General features: G+C 40.5%; 1 protein-coding gene across 3 annotated transcripts in view; it reads left to right on the top strand.

The window, feature by feature from the left end:
- The first annotated feature begins 5,062 nt into the window (after positions 1 to 5,062).
- The window catches only part of CSGALNACT1 (chondroitin sulfate N-acetylgalactosaminyltransferase 1), a 44,305-nt gene continuing 33,857 nt past the window's right edge, over positions 5,063 to 15,510 (top strand). For 2 of the 3 annotated variants that reach the window (XM_032997763.2, XM_032997760.2), the window contains exons 1-2: positions 5,063 to 5,193; positions 5,588 to 5,741. The gene's annotated coding sequence lies outside the window, so the exon portion shown is untranslated. The remainder of the gene's footprint in view (positions 5,194 to 5,587; positions 5,742 to 15,510) is intronic. The other variant, XM_032997761.2, reaches the window with a different exon arrangement.

The raw sequence follows: 15,510 nt of genomic DNA, 5'->3' as shown, positions 1-15,510 counted from the left end.
CTGCCCCCTGAGGGAAGGGGCTGAGTCCAGGCTAATTTTGCACTGTCATTATTCCACGCCCTGTTTTGATTTCCCACTGCTGTACTAACATCCTAATTAGGGATCCATGGCAAATATGATGGTGGCAATAACAACAGTTGCACAAGTGCCTCACTGAAAGCGGTTGACCCTGTCTATCCATAGCCAGCAGTGCATGCTGGCTGCAACAGGATCCTGTTCGTTGCCCTTTTCAGGGCTCTCACCATACACTGATCGGTTGCAATTTGCAGGAGCACAAAGTATGTGCTTTGCCAGTCAGAGAGGTGACAAAGCCACAGCAGAAAGTCAGCTGTCCCTTGTAGAACAGATGCTGCCTCCTTCCTCTTGTACCCCTGCTATCAAATCTACAAACTGCTGCAGGAGGCACAGGTCTTTCACAGCCCTGAAATCCTCTGCAAGTGCATCAACGTTATTCGCTGGCTGGGGTGTAGGTCTACCCAGAGTTCTTCCCTATGTCCTTGGGCAGATGCATACACTCAAATTTGAGTTAAAAAAAAAAAAAATTTTGCACTGTAGGGCAGAATATGGTAACAAGCTTGTGTACTCCGTCTCTTCAGAAACTGCCCAACAAGGAGTGATGGGCTGTTTGTCACTCCTCATTGCTTGTGAGGCTGGGATCAGGATGCTACAGGAGTGAAATGGGTGGCAGTGGGTTATCAGAAGTTGCTTTTGAAGCGGAGTGGATGTGTGAGGGGCCCCTGCACAGTTTCTGGTGCGGAATCACCCCTAAGACACCAGCTGGACAGAGAGATGGCAGGTTTTGAAGCAGTTTCACAAGGTGGCCTGAAAGCAAGATGTAGCTTTTTTTTTTTTTTTTTTTTTTTTTTTTTTGTGACTGTATGTTAGCTGGACACTTTGGGATTTTTTATTTAATTTAAAGCTGTGAATAATCTTTATTTCAAATGAAGTACTCTGCTGCCTCTTGCCGTTATTTGTCGAATCCTTGCCTCTGCATTTATTCCTAAGGCTACACCTGTTTGCCAGTCTACTCAGCCCCTCCAGGCAAGGAGGAGGTGAGAGTCCAAGTTTTTCATCATACAAACAGTGTAACTTAACACTAGACAAGAAGTCTGAAGGGTACATAGATGAAGGTAGGAACCACCTAAGGAGTGTTCAGGCTTGGAAGAATTTGCTGACAGACTTAACAGAGGACTTACATTAAGGGTTCCCAACCTCTGGACTTCGAAGTAAAACTGTTTGCTCTGCGGTAATCTCATAGATACAGGACAGGTAGCAGGATCAGAAGAATTGCAGGGGATTGGGGCAAGTGATATCAGAAAGCAGGAAACACTGCTTATACTTTATTTGCAGTTGGGAGGAAGGGGAGCACTGGTTTTTGAGAATATGGGTACTGAGTCTCTTGGGTGAGAGAGGAGTAGCGTTTGAAGGTGCTGGGAACATGAACTATAGGTTTTAGCCAAGCATGTCCATGTGCTCTGTTCAGAGCTGTCACTGTACTAAACCCGAACCACTGATGTGCCAGTGGCACTGCGTACTCATCTCCCACCGCAGGAGCCAAGTCTAGGTGGTGGTGGGGCTGGGCTGGGCTAGTTACGCCGGGGTCTGAAGCTTCCTCTCCACCTATAGTGGCTTTCCTGAGTTCTTGCACACATTGTGCTGTTCTGATTTCCACAGGTCAGGGCATGTTGAAGGTCTCAACATTTTAGTCAGCCAACTAGAAGTGCACATAGACCCTTTCCTGCAGGAATTCAGGACTCAGCTGAAATGCCTACATATGAATATTGTTTATCAGGAAGAGGGTTTGTAATCTTTGCACCAGGAAATAGGTAGAGTTGACCTCAAGGCAGTTTAGTCATCTGTTGCCGTGAAGGTTGATTTTTCCCTGGGAAGATTGTCCCATTTCTTGAGAAAGGCCTCCAAGTAACAGAGATAATGCACGCAGTGGGTTCAGGCAGTATAGTTGACAGCGTGGGGACAGAGATACACGATGCAGTCAAAGGCAGTATTGCAGACGTTGGCTGTAGCACATGAAATTTTTTCTACACCATAACTGTGGCTCCATTAGGGCAGCTGTGACTCTAGCCAGTGTTCAGAAGGCATTATGTTGGCACTAAACAGTGGGAGAGGGCTTTGAATGTCATTCTCCACCTCCTATATTTCTGGATCAGTATAATCCTGGCAGATAGCATCCATTCTGTGTTGGCTTTCCTGACTTGGTCCCATAGGCCGTTGTCACTTATGCAGGGCTGGTGTATTAAAAGCAAGTGCTAGGGCAGGTCTAAGTCAGGTTCGTGGTAAAGGATAAAGTTATCTATGATGTGGAGGTGCAAAGGTTAGGACAACAGCTGTGCTACAGGATGTGAGCCTGACTTGCTAGCCATTCCAAAGGACTGACGAGGAGCTGCTTTCTGGCATGGATAGCAGGGAATCTAGTCTCTTTTCTAAAGCTCTGCATAGATACTGACAAGATCTGGAAAGGACCATCTTCCTTAGTATCTTCTGAGTGAAGCCTTGGAGAATAGAGTCTATGTTGAGCTAGCTGTGCGGTGTGGTCTACACAAAAACTAGTGATCATGCAGAAGGTTTTGTTGTTTTGTGGATTTCTTTTTCTTTTTTTTTTTACCAATTCATTGTCCTTGGGCTTTGTGCGGAGCAATTTCTACAGCTGAGGTGAGTTGTTTGGGCTGCCAGTCACTGAGAACTTGAGTCTGAGACCAAGTGTCTTGTTTGTCCCTTGGAGTTGAAGGAATGAAGATTGGATGTCTCGGTGACAGACCAGAAGGAAAAACAAAAGGAGATTGGGAATCCAAGAGTAGAACAATATGGGACGTGTGGGACCCAACAGAGCCCTCTTCATAGAGTGGTTTGTATCTGTTAATGACCTCGTAGGTGGCAACATCAGTACAAATGCACATGTTTTGGCAGATCTGGTAGGTTCTTATGAAACGACAGAATGGAGGTCTTTGACCCCGGGATTGTCTATAGTCTTCACAGGTGATTCCAAATTCTGGCTTCCAAACACTAGAGTTGGCCACAGTCCACTTAATTTCTGTAATAACCTAAGGCAGCTTTTAATAATTGACCTCATTTTCACAGAATCATAAAATAATCTAGGTTGAAAGGTATGTCAGGAGATAATCTTGTCCAGCCACCTGCTCAAAGTGAAAATAACTTCTTTTATGGTCCTAAGATGAACCAAAAATCCATTTAAAGCAAAAAACAAACATGATCAGCTTCCGTCAACCTGCAACTTGAGAGTGATGAGTGGTGGAGAGTCAGAATTCACTGGGGGAAACATTTAGGTAGCATTATGAACAGGTGTCATTATGAGATGTGTTAGAATACTTGCCTAGCCTTTAGGTCTGGGAAACTGAACCAGATTGTAATTATCTTCCACACAGCAGGAATAGAACTACTAATCACTGTACTCTCATACACCCAAAGGTACACTCGTGTGACTCCAGTCACACTGGAGCTTTGAACACAGTGAGTTGTCCAGTGTGGTGAGAGCATAATAGAGTAGCGTGCTACATGGTGCACAAATAGGACCTTGCGTTTAATTTACAGGGCTAAAAGCTTAGAAAATGCCATATTTCACTTGTAAACTGAGTGTACTTTATGCAGAAACTTATTCTGCCATTTATTAAAATACTTTTTTAGGAGAGAAGTTAATTTTCCCCTGGAAGGATTTTAAGAAAAGCAGTTAAAGAAATAATTTCTCCCTGTAGAAGTTTTCTTAGTAGAGAAGGAACATGGATAGGGAGAATTTATCTCCTGGATGTACTTCCCTTCCTCCTGCTGTCTTCCCACGTATCCAGGCTCATAATGTCCCTGTGGCAACTCTGAAAGATGTAGAAATAGAAAATAAATTCTAAATTAACCAGCTGCATATGTTTGTCCCCACTTTTAATTCTGCAGTCGAGAAATGAGTTCCATAGTTTATATTTCCCCTTTTTCATTCCTGTCTCTTACCAATCCCATTCTTCTTCCTTGCAGGTTCTTTCTGCACGCATCTCGCAGGTGTGGATTGCCTTGTCACTTGGAGTGGCGCTCGTTTCAATAAATGTTGGTGTCTGCAACCTTCTTTTGAGAAAGCCACCGTAGGGTTCCCTTTGTGGGCAGCGAAGCCCAGAAGGCAGTTCAGCTGACCAGACAGGAATTGGAGTAGGCTGAACTGCGCCCTGAATGCCTTTGCTTAGGTCTCCACGGCTTGTGAAAGGGACACAGGGTGGTCTCCTCAGCTGCAGAGATCTGTGTAGTAGTTCCCTGTATGTGGTGATGAATGTGGCTTTATTCATGTTTAACCAGGGTGCTTGGGTTCCTTGCTCTGTTCACAGCAAATACACTGCTTCGGCCTCTGAAGGTGTCTTCAGACATATAGTGGTCATTCCCAGGAGGGACACTTAGCTGATCCCTCGTGCCTACAGTCTCTGGTGGCTATCCAAACTCTCTGCACTAAACACGGAGCTAGCCAGCAGCATGTGACTACTGATTTCCTTTAATCAGCCAGTGCTGCTTGGACTACTACATCCCAGTGGAATTGCATTACAGGTTTTCTCCGTAAGTACTGTGCTTTTCCAGATTGCTTTCCAACAGCATACTGAATGGCATAAGCAGAGAACAGAATTTTAGCAGGCAGTCAGTTATCGATAGCATCCTGCTCTTAAGCTGAGGTAATGATCAGTAGCTTGATTATGCCTGCATTTTCCCCAAGAGCATGCAGTTCTGATACGTGAATGCAGGTATGTATATGTGCATAATTACCCTCATCATGTGCAGCAAAGCCAGTTGAACAGCATGTTTATAGAAACTGCCCTTAACAGCGATTGCCTCCTGAAGAAGCATAGTTCATATAAGAGGAGTGGGACTGCCTCCAGCCAGCCCTGGGAGACGATGCTGAGAGCATATTGAAAAGCTGTCTTCAGCAAAAGCTTGCCAGTTTAACAACTCTGTTCACTGTTCCTATTGCACAGTGGGCTCTTTGACGCAACCGAAGGAGCTGCCTTTTTTTTTTTTTTTTTTTTTTGCTTCCTCTTAAATCCGCCTGGCCAATTTAAAGCTTGTGGATATTTCTTCCCCCTCGGGGAAAGCTTATGTGAGGATTTTCTTTTTTAACAGTTCATTCTGTGAAACCATTTTTTTCTTGTTTGCTGTTGGAAAATGTTGGAGATGAATACAAGGCTTTCTTTGCAGGTCAGTGGATGAACTCTTGACCAAAGCATTTAACATTTAAATGTAGCTTTTAGCAAGCACTGTAGTTTGGGAGGAAAAAGCAAGTTAACAAGGTTGTATCATGTGAGCCCATGTGTGCCTACTACTGGAATAGGAATCTTTTCAGGTCTTCAGTGACTGAGTTCTGTGCAGATGAATTTACCATCGTTCTTCTGTGGACAAATGTACTGAATTAATATTTTATTGAAAATTGAGGTGATGTCACGGTTATGTCTATATTATTTAATTCTGGAATGTCTCTACTCCCTCAAAATGCAATAAACCTTACTGTGAATTTCAAGCATAAAGTTTTTGCCTTTTTATTTTGCAAGGATTGTCTTTTTGAGTTATAATATTTTTTTTCACTTCTTTTCAGCACACTTTACTGGGAAGCATATTACTCCTGGGTACATGCTGTCTGCAGGGAAGATAGTTATTTGCTATTTTGTATTTCTTCTTAGATTGATATGAAGGGAACTAAGAAAGGATGTAGACATATTGTTAATGTCTCTCGTCAAGCTGCATTTGAGGTAAGGCAATCTTCTTTCCCTATTTCTGAAATTAGAATATTAAGTAGATGCAGTATTTCTTTCATTTATAGTTATTAAGATTATCCTGTTGCTATTTGTTTTTCATGTTGATAAACTGTGAATATATTTGTGACAAAGTTGTTCCTTGTCTTTGTGACACTTAAAATCCTGTACTTTTATTTCAACAATATCTGTTATATAGCTGCATGTTTCTATTAGCTTGTGTACCCTAGATCAATGAGAGATCGTTTCTGTAATTGTTTCAGTTTTCGCCTCTATTATTATCACATTAAGCATGTGTGAGTGAATTTTTTCCCCTGGGTAGGCAATTCCCATGCAAACTTTGTAAAACTGAGTTACAAATTGTTTCCACTATGAATCACTTTCATTGTAAGATGATGACTTTTATGGTAATGTTTAACTTGAGTAGAATTGTTTTCAAATATATACAGTGCATTTTTGGTGTATTCTTTTTTTATCAGTACTCCAAAATAAAATAGAAAAACAATGATTCATATCAGACTGTTTATTTCCTTCTCCATTTAATGTTGCCTGTTATGGGAAGTATATAGCTTTGAAAGGTTGAATCATTATTTATAAGTATCAGTACAGCTGAAAGGTGTCACTGCAACACTGGCCGTATGCAACTGCATTAAAAATGGAATTTGTATGGGATACCACTGTTGGTGAGTTGTTAGTGCCTGGAAGATTAGCGAATACTACTTCTTGTTTATGTTTCTTTTCAAGCAATTTAAGAATTTGCTATTTTTCTTCTACCCTTTTCTGCAGCAAGGTTACAGTTTTTATAATTCAAGATTTTGACACATGCTTTCTATAATTTTATTGTTATTTAAATCAATCCATCTGAATCTTTGTGACATCTCATACAAGGGGAAGAAGCATGTTGTACTGCAGATCCAGAAACACTTTTAATTTAGCAAAATGTTTTAAATCTATCTTGTTTGGCTCCTCACATCTCTGAAACTGTTTGCTGTTTGAATTCCAAATAGTGTTGGCTCCATTCAAGAGATTTGTCTTTTAACAGTTTGTCGAGAGGCTTTTCACTTGGGATGTGGTAGGGAATGATACAGGGTAGAGTTACAAAGCTACAGTGAACTATTTTTAATCTTATAGAGCAAAAATATTTACTACTATAAACATATATAATACTCAAATTAATAAATTCATTCAAAGGTGGTTTTAAAACCGATGGAGGTTTAACTTTCTTTAGTCAACATCATACCAAATCTTCTTAGTATTTTGTCATCTATTTTGGGGAGTTATAAATCCATATCCTGTCACACTACAAATATACAATTTATGTCTGCAACCTGTTTTCTGCTGTCAAAAAAACTCCAAAAGCTTATTCCCTACTGTTGAAGTTATCTCAAGTTGAATATGCCTTAAAAATCTTAGAATTAAGTGGTATAGTAAACTAATGCGGTCATTATATAACATGTTTTCTGAACCTTTTTCTCAACAAATGAGATACCTTCTCTGATCCACCGTCACTGGCAGAAGGTGTGTTGGGCTGCATTCCACCTCTTCTGATCTCTAGTTTGTGAGGTGGTTAGTCCTGCTTCCCAAAGGAAATCTCGTAACTAACATACCGTGGTGTGTTGACATTTCTACTGATATCACTTTGCCAGAAAGCATGAATAGAAAAGGAAGATAAATTATGTGGGTGCCTGGGTGTGTTCTTTAGGATCTTTGGAGTTGAAGCATGTGCTGTAATACCTTATTGGATTCCAGACTTCTTACTTACCAATGGTTACTGGAAGGTATTTGTTTCTCCTGAGGCTTGTGGTGCCACCTTTCTACCTAGCCAATGTAGTGGAGCTTGTGGCTTACTGTATTTCTCCTTGCGTGCTTTTGAACATCATCAGGTTAACTAGGTGCTTGGTTTATTACCCTAGTGACCTGGCCTATGGATTGCCATGCCCTTAATAAGGAAAGGCTAGCTGTCGCCTAGTTTAAATCATACACAACTCTAGCCAGATTAAGAGGAAATCCAATAAGAACTTTTATGTGTAAGTTAAAATAGGCAACACTCTTAGAAACACGAAAGATACAGACAAAAAAGCTAAAATGCTTAGTCTATTTATACCTACCTTATAGTAGAAAGGGTTTTACCCCATCCAACTGATTTAATCCTCTTCTGACAAGATTTTCTTGTTTGCACATAGCTTACCTTCCAGGTCACATCTATTGGAAAAAGCCCATTCACGAGCCTTCATCAGTTAGTTACCCCTCTGATGAGAGAAAGCTCCATCACATCATATCTTTGGGAGCATACCTCAGACCCTTTTCTGATTCTTGAGGATCCTCTCATTTCTTATTCAGTCTTTTCTACAAAATTTTTCAGACAGTGCAGTGTTAGTCTTTTGTCCCAAACCCATTTTGTCTGTGTCTATCCAGACAAAGTGTCATCATTGTTCTTAATTATCTCATTCTTAAAGACTGAAAGGTATCTTTATGTGTTACCTTCTTATACTTGATTGGTCAGTCAAAAAGCGAATAAATCTCTTCACCTCCCTTTGGGACTTAGTTTTCAGAAAAAATGTCTTCATGGTGACCTGTATTCTCTACCAGTGAGAATATTAATATATTCAATGTTGTGCAGAGCTCAACTTTTGGCTCTTTCCTGACACTGGGACAGAAGGTTGGTTGTCAGAAGATAGTACAGAGCTGTCTGTTATTGTTTAAGGATGGGCCCACTGAAGTAGGTGACAGGATAGAAGAGTTGGGGGGCATAAACTGAAAAGTTTAAGGAACAAAGGCTAGAGAGAAATGTATCTGTAGCGCACTTGGCAGATTACATTTCTTTTAACTCTTCAAGGTAAAATATTTCACTCAGATTATCTTGTCATATGTGGGTTTTGGGCTGAGTGTGTGACTGCAGTATCTGTGAGGGCCTCTCAGCATTGTTATAATATTGCTAATAAAGGGTCATGTCTGAAGTCATGTCTTGGTCTGAAGAGAGGCCTTTGGCAGAATGCCATGCTGCTTGAGGACTTGAGTGAACCCCAGTGGTTTTGCTTATTCGTGCAACTGAGTGGGACCCTTTCATTGCAACTTGATCGCATTTAGGCTTGAGAATAAAGACTTGGATAAAAATACCACTCACTGAATATCTCTCACAGCCTCCAGGGAGCTTGACCAGCTCAGTGACAGTTGTCAGCATCTGCTTTGGGAAATGCCTTGAACCTGTTGATCAAGCTGAAAGAACTTTATTCCTTGTGTTCTACCTCAGCTGCAACAAAACATCAAGAGTTAGGGCCTTGATAGCAGTTTTCCAATTTTTTTGATTCATTTACTATTCATTTAGGCTACAGCTATAGGTAGTAACTGCTCAAGGGTATGGAAAGCCTATCTTGTTTCACACCTTCGATAGGAAACACAGACGTGACAGCCTGGTCTTCCAGGCACTGTGTTTGGAATTCTTAGTTGTGACGTTCTTTGTATGGATGCCTGTTGTTAAGTTTCTGGTGACTGGAAGTCATTAGAGAAATCAATTTTGAGGCTGTAAAGATTTTGCAGGTTTCTTCTGCTTTTTTCTCAGCAGTACTAATTTTGAGTCCATGCTTTGAAGGGTCAGCAGTGCAACGACTTCTAACTGCATTTAACTACATGGGCTGACAGAGAGGATTGCAGATTATTTACATCATCTTTGTAGACTGTCAAAGCCACATAGCTTCTTGCCTTTACTTGAACCTATGGAAAAGATTAAATACTCAGTTCTGTAAAATTAGTACTTTTCCTTATACTGAAAGCATTGGGGGGTTTTTGCTGTTTTTGTTTGTTTGTTTGGTTGGTTGGTTGTTTTGTTTTGTTTTGTTTGTTTGTTTGTTTGTTTTTTTCAGGCACAAGCTTAGCTCTCCTCGGTTTTAGAATAGTTACAGCTCTGGATTCTGTTTTCTGGTTCATCAACAACAGGTTTATGTTTTTTAAGCTAAACTGTGATATGCTAATTCTGTTCTATGCCAAGCACTATTAAAGCCAACAAGGGTGTTCTTGAGAGTACTTTAACATTAAACATTGTTGAGATCTTTGTAGTATCATAGAATGATTTGAGCTGGAAGGGTCCTTAAAGATAATCTAGTTCCAACTCCACTGCCATGGGGGACACCTTCCACTAGACCAGGTTCCTCAAAGCCCCGTCCAACCTGGCCTTGAACCCTTCCAGGGAGGGTGGCATCCATAACCTCTCTGGAAAACCTGTTCCAATGTCTCAGCATCCTCACAGTAAAGAATTTCTTCCTTTAATCTAAATCTACCCTCTTTCAGTTTAAAGCCATTACCCCTTGTCCCGTCACTACGTGCCCTTGTAAAAAGTCCCTCTCCACCTTTCCTGTAGGCCCCCCATTGGGTACTGGGAGGCCGCTATAAGGTTTCCCCAGAGCCCTCTCCTCTCCAGGCTGAACAACCCCAATTCTCTCAGCCTGTCCTCATAGGGGAGATGCTCCAGTGCCATGATCATCTTTGTGGCCTCCTCAGGACCTACTCCAACAGGTCCATGTCTTTCTTATGCTGAAAATCCCAGAGCTGCACGCAGGACTCCACAGTGCTCAGTAGTACTGCTGAATGCAGTACTCAGTTTGCCCTAAACTCTACGAAGTTGCCATTCTGCTAGTTTAATTGGTGGCCTGCTCCCTGCTCAAGAGAAGGTGCTTGCAGCAGTGGTATGAGTGTAGTAGGGACAGCTGGATTTCATGAAGTAACACAAACATCCAAGTAAATTTATTTTTGCTAGTGATGTCTGAGAGCTAGATTGGGCAAAGATGATGGGGGGGAAATAATAGGGGAAAACTTTGCAGTAAGTTTTCAACTTCAATAGCAAACAGAAGAAATGATAGCTTTCATTTCCAAGTCTGTACCTGTGACGAAGTGGGCTACCCCTCCATTTACATGAATAGCCATTGTCTTCATATTTCATTGCCCTGATAACAGAAAAACATAAACCAGTCACTTGGACATGGGCATCATCCTCCTATTCAGAAAGCAAAGAATAACAAAAGAGTGATAGAAACTCTACTGAAGTGAAATCCTGAGGAAAAAATATTTTTTTTCTTTTTTCCTCTCCATTGTGTGACTTGAAAGTGGTCTTGCAATTTACTGGCAAGAAGACACGGAACAATATGCACTCCAGCAACCTTGGAACAGTGTGCAGATGCCCCTGGGAATTGTTTCTACTGGAGAGGGTTGAGGCAGCAGTAGGTTTCTGGCTTGCTTTTTTTGAAATTTTTTTTTTTTTTTATAGCTAAGGCTATAAATAGTTGACAGTTCTTAAATTGAATAATACTCTTTTCCTCTCCAGGATGAGAAACTAGATCAAAATTCCCAAAGCCAAAAGACTGCAGCCAGATACCCCTATTAATCATCTGTTTGTAATGTTGCTCAGATTTTGAGGGAGTTCTCTTATTGTTGCTGTTTTGTGTACAGTGAAAAGACTCACCCGGAGTGTTTCCAGTGGGCCAGTGGCAGAACCAGAAGCAGGACTTAAGTCTTCTGCATTTCAGCTCAGAGCTCTGCCTACTAGGTTATTATTCTATTGTATAGCCATATTTAGAAATTAGAATAATTTAATTTTCAAAACAGTTGAGCCATCTGTAACTCTACGTGGTTTGGACAGAGTTTACTAAGTGGTCACTGCTTTTTTAAGTTGAGTTGATAAAGGATTACAGGGTAAAATATTCAAAACACAGGAGTGATTGAATATCCAAAGGGCTCCCAGGCACGTGCACTAAGGCAGATAGCTTCAATGTCTTCCCCGTGTTACTCAGACCAGCACTGGTGTTCACTGGTTTGTTTTACTCATATCTTTTGCTGGGCTGTGAACCGTGAAAGGTAAGGAGACGTTATGTCACCTGTACTGCCATCTTTCTATCAAAGTGGTACTTCAACTGCATCTGGGAGGGCTTACAACGTAGAACACTTCAATCTTAAAAATGGGACTTTAGTCCTTATGTAATTTAAGAGGTATTTTCAGCATTTTTTCCTTATGAATTTACTTTAGAGAAGATAGCTATGAAAGGGCTGGCCGTGGTGATCATAACGGAATTAGGTAGAGTTGCATGTGCCAGGGATCAGTGGTAATCACTCAGTGCTGAAACAAAGAGGCTTCCAGTTATGAAGGATGCATTGCGTGCATTTTTATTTTTTATCTTTTGCAACCAGTCACACAACCCCTGTTAAGGCTGTTAGATTTCAACTCATCCAGTTCAGAGTATGTCTATATTTGAGTCCTTTGCCTTCATGTGTCCTACCACTGATGCTTTCATTAACATTTAGGATGATCACGTAGGTACTGACATCCTTCACAGTGGGAAACATTAACAGTTGTATTGATTGAGAAACGAGGAACTTTACTCTGGCACAGCAAACAGTCTTTCCTATATGCACTTTTAATGTGGAGTGAGTGTTTAAGAAAACCATTCCTCTCCAAATAGAATAGTCTGAAAATAGAGGTAACAGTTTTGAAACACCCTTTTTATAGGAAACTTTTTATTGGTTTATTTGTGAGAAGGTGAAGACTCTTGGTTTCAAGGAATAGATTTTTAAATCAAATTTTTGAAAACTTGTAAAAAGCCATTAGCAAAGTATACAGTAGTGTATGTTGTGGATCAGGTTACGTGGACTGTTTTTTTCTCATCAGACTGCTATTAAGTAAAACAATTATCTGAGGGGAATATATAACATGTCAGAAAATTGACTGAAATCCTAGCAAATTGAAACAGAAGTATTTTAGATTGATGCACTTAATCTGGAAGTGGTAGTTACCAGTTTAGAAACCGATGTAGAGATTTGTTTGAGCCACAGGGATGGAAAATGGCCTAAACATGTCACCTTCCAATTTGCAGGATAGTGTAACATGATCTTATGAGACAGAAGTCAGTAGTGAAGTTTTCTCATGCTTAATTGAACCAATTATATGTATTTATTAATGAATTAGTAAGCTATCCCACAAATATCCTAGCTGTCTCTGAGAATTGTTCAGGAAATGAAAAGCACTTATGTAATGTCAAAGGAATGAAAGGAAAATTTCTTAGCATTAGAGAAGGGAAAATAAAGCTTCACTCTAAAATCCTTAGGAACTAACTGTACTAGGAAACTAGATCATTGCAAATGTAAAGTATATACAAAAGTTTATATGTTTTGAGAGCATGTCTCAAAACCTCTTAAAAGTTTGTAATGAGTCAGTAGCCCTAATATCTAGATGTGGCCAAAAACTGTTTAGAACTGTGCATACATGTACGTTTGCATTTGTCTAAATGTGATTTTAAACTTCCTTTTTTTCCCCATGATTCTGGATCTGCTTTTTGCTATGACAGCCAGGTAGAAGAATCTGAAAAAGGTTGCTGTAACATCCCTTGTTTGACAACATTTCCAGGGGGTGGTATACATGCCAGGAGAGCCAGGGCTATGTAGGATGCCTGAACGTGCCTTGTACTCCAGCTGCAGGGAGTGTGTGGGAGAAGCAGACCACTTCTGTTTCACCAGAAGCACCTCTTACATTGGGGTGCTAGTTATTCTTGGTTAGCACAGGTGGGCAAGTGAGCCATGCCCAAGGAAAATGTAGGCTTTTTTAGAAATTTAAAGGAGGTATGTTACAGATTTTTTCCAGTAAGTGCAGGGCTGTAATTTTCTTCCCTTCTTTGCAGTTCATTTACTTGAGTTGGTGAAAACAGGCTCATCTGGTGGTAAGACTTTTTGGTTTTTTTTTCTCAGGTAGTTGTCCATTTCTTATATACTGATTAGAATCTTTTTGGCTATGAACTACTAAAAAAGTGATAGCTTCAGGGTCCAAGTTAAAGAAACTTGGCCAGCAACTGCTTAGTAATCTCGTAAATGTATTAAACCTCAACAGGAAAAAAACCACAGAGGTCTAAATTAGAGTTAGGAATTAGGATTTGACAAATTCTCAGTTTCACCTCTTTCCTAGGATGACAGCCTGTAAAGGACTTTTGAAAAAGCTTTGCATCTGTTGGAACCCTCTGACATTTTATTGAAGTCATCTTTATTTATTTTTTAACCCCTATCCCTGATACCAAGGATTTTTCAATTGTTTGATACAACACAATGATTTTACTTTCAGACAACTCCGGCATGCCTTTTATGTGGGTCACATACTCCTCCTTCTCTATACTGGTCTAGGATTTCCAATTATTTCCATATTCATTGAGCTCAGTCACTACACAACCAATCAAAGCAGGCAGGCTGCTCAATGTCTTTTCCACTCCAGAAGTAATTTTATCAGGGAGTGACTGCATTATTTTTTCAGAGAGCTGAGTTGTGCAAGCCAGGGTAGAACAACATCATTATTATAAGACTTAGGCATTTCAGGCCATTTTGTTCTTCTGCAACTTGTAGTGCAGCTAACAGTACTGTCTCGATGTTTTTTCTACTATGCATGATTCAAATGTAATGAGTTAGACAGGGTGTAGAGAAGAGGATGGGTGAGTCATGGGACTGTATTTATATTGTATGAGATTGAGTTACAAAGCTGTTGGGTCCTGCAGGAGCCTTAATCACTGCTGTATTTATTTTACAGAAATGCTGATATTCACATTGCAGATTAAGTCTATTTCTTTAGTTTTCCTCTGGAGTTCCATCCCAGAGTTAAAAATTCTTGAATGGAAGTTTGGTATTGGTACATTCCCACAGAAATATTTCCACTTGCATAAGACAGCAAGGGTGAGAATTGGCTGTGAGAGGAAAATCTTCAGGGAGTTCTTGCATCCATTATAATCTTCATCTTGGTTGACTAATGTGCTGTCCTCCAGACCACAGAGTGAATAGATGAGCCTTTTCTGATATGGGGAACCTTAGGTCCATGAGAATTTCCTTCCACAGGGGAGAGCTAACTGGATGTCCCTTGCTATCGAGGGGAGTCTAGAGGAAGGGTAAGATCTTTTCCAGAGTTACCAAGGAAAGAGAGGAGGTGGGGGTGAGACAGATCACAGGGTCCTGGTGTGATAAATATCTGTGCTGTGCTAATTTCTTGCTGCTGAGCGCTATTATTTAGGTGATCATCAGCTTGAGGTGACAACAGCGTTTTTCTTTGGGGTCCCTGGGTCAGACTGTGAGCTGGTGGGCATGATTTCAAGCTGATAGAATCACACTTGGTCAGTTGAGCATCGCCTGTTGAGAGTGCCACTGCAAAAATGTCCTCCTCAGTAAGACTTTGCTGCTGCTTCTTTTAAGATTTTTGTTTTCACCTTTATTTTGTCTTAAAAACAAAACAAAACAAAACAAAACAAAAAAAAAAAAAAATCCCTGTGAATTCACCGAATTAGAACCAAATTGTGTCTGCAGTTCCTCTCAGCTGCGTAGGCACTGCTATTAAGGTGATTTCTGATAAAATGATCTGGCTCTTGAAAAAATCTATCTAAATGACATTTTAACCTTTACAGTGGCATGTTAAAAGCTTCCATGTTGATATAGGCCTCTTTAGTTTCTTGTTTTCTCACTGCAACTGTCATGGGCAACCTCAATGCGGTGAGAGAGCTTCTGCTCTTTCTTGCAATGTCCTTTTGTGTTTACTCACATGGGGCTTATTACCAAGTGTGAGGGGCTGTAGTGTAATCTTTGCCTGCTGAATGACACAACTCTTGAGTCATTGCTCCTAAGTTTATGGTATGCACTTTCTACTAAACTTCTGGTCTTTATCATTGAACTGATTCATATGGTTAGTAGTAACTCAAGGTAAGCATTTCCGATCTCTTAGGACTGAAGTAACAATGCATTGAACTGTGGTTTTGATCCGAAA

The sequence above is a fragment of the Tyto alba genome, unplaced genomic scaffold (assembly GCF_018691265.1).
Source record: "Tyto alba isolate M040663 unplaced genomic scaffold, T.alba_DEE_v4.0 Super-Scaffold_23, whole genome shotgun sequence".
Lineage (NCBI taxonomy): Eukaryota > Metazoa > Chordata > Aves > Strigiformes > Tytonidae > Tyto > Tyto alba.
Note: the sequence above shows the minus strand (reverse complement) of the source record. Positions and strands in the feature narration are given on the sequence as shown.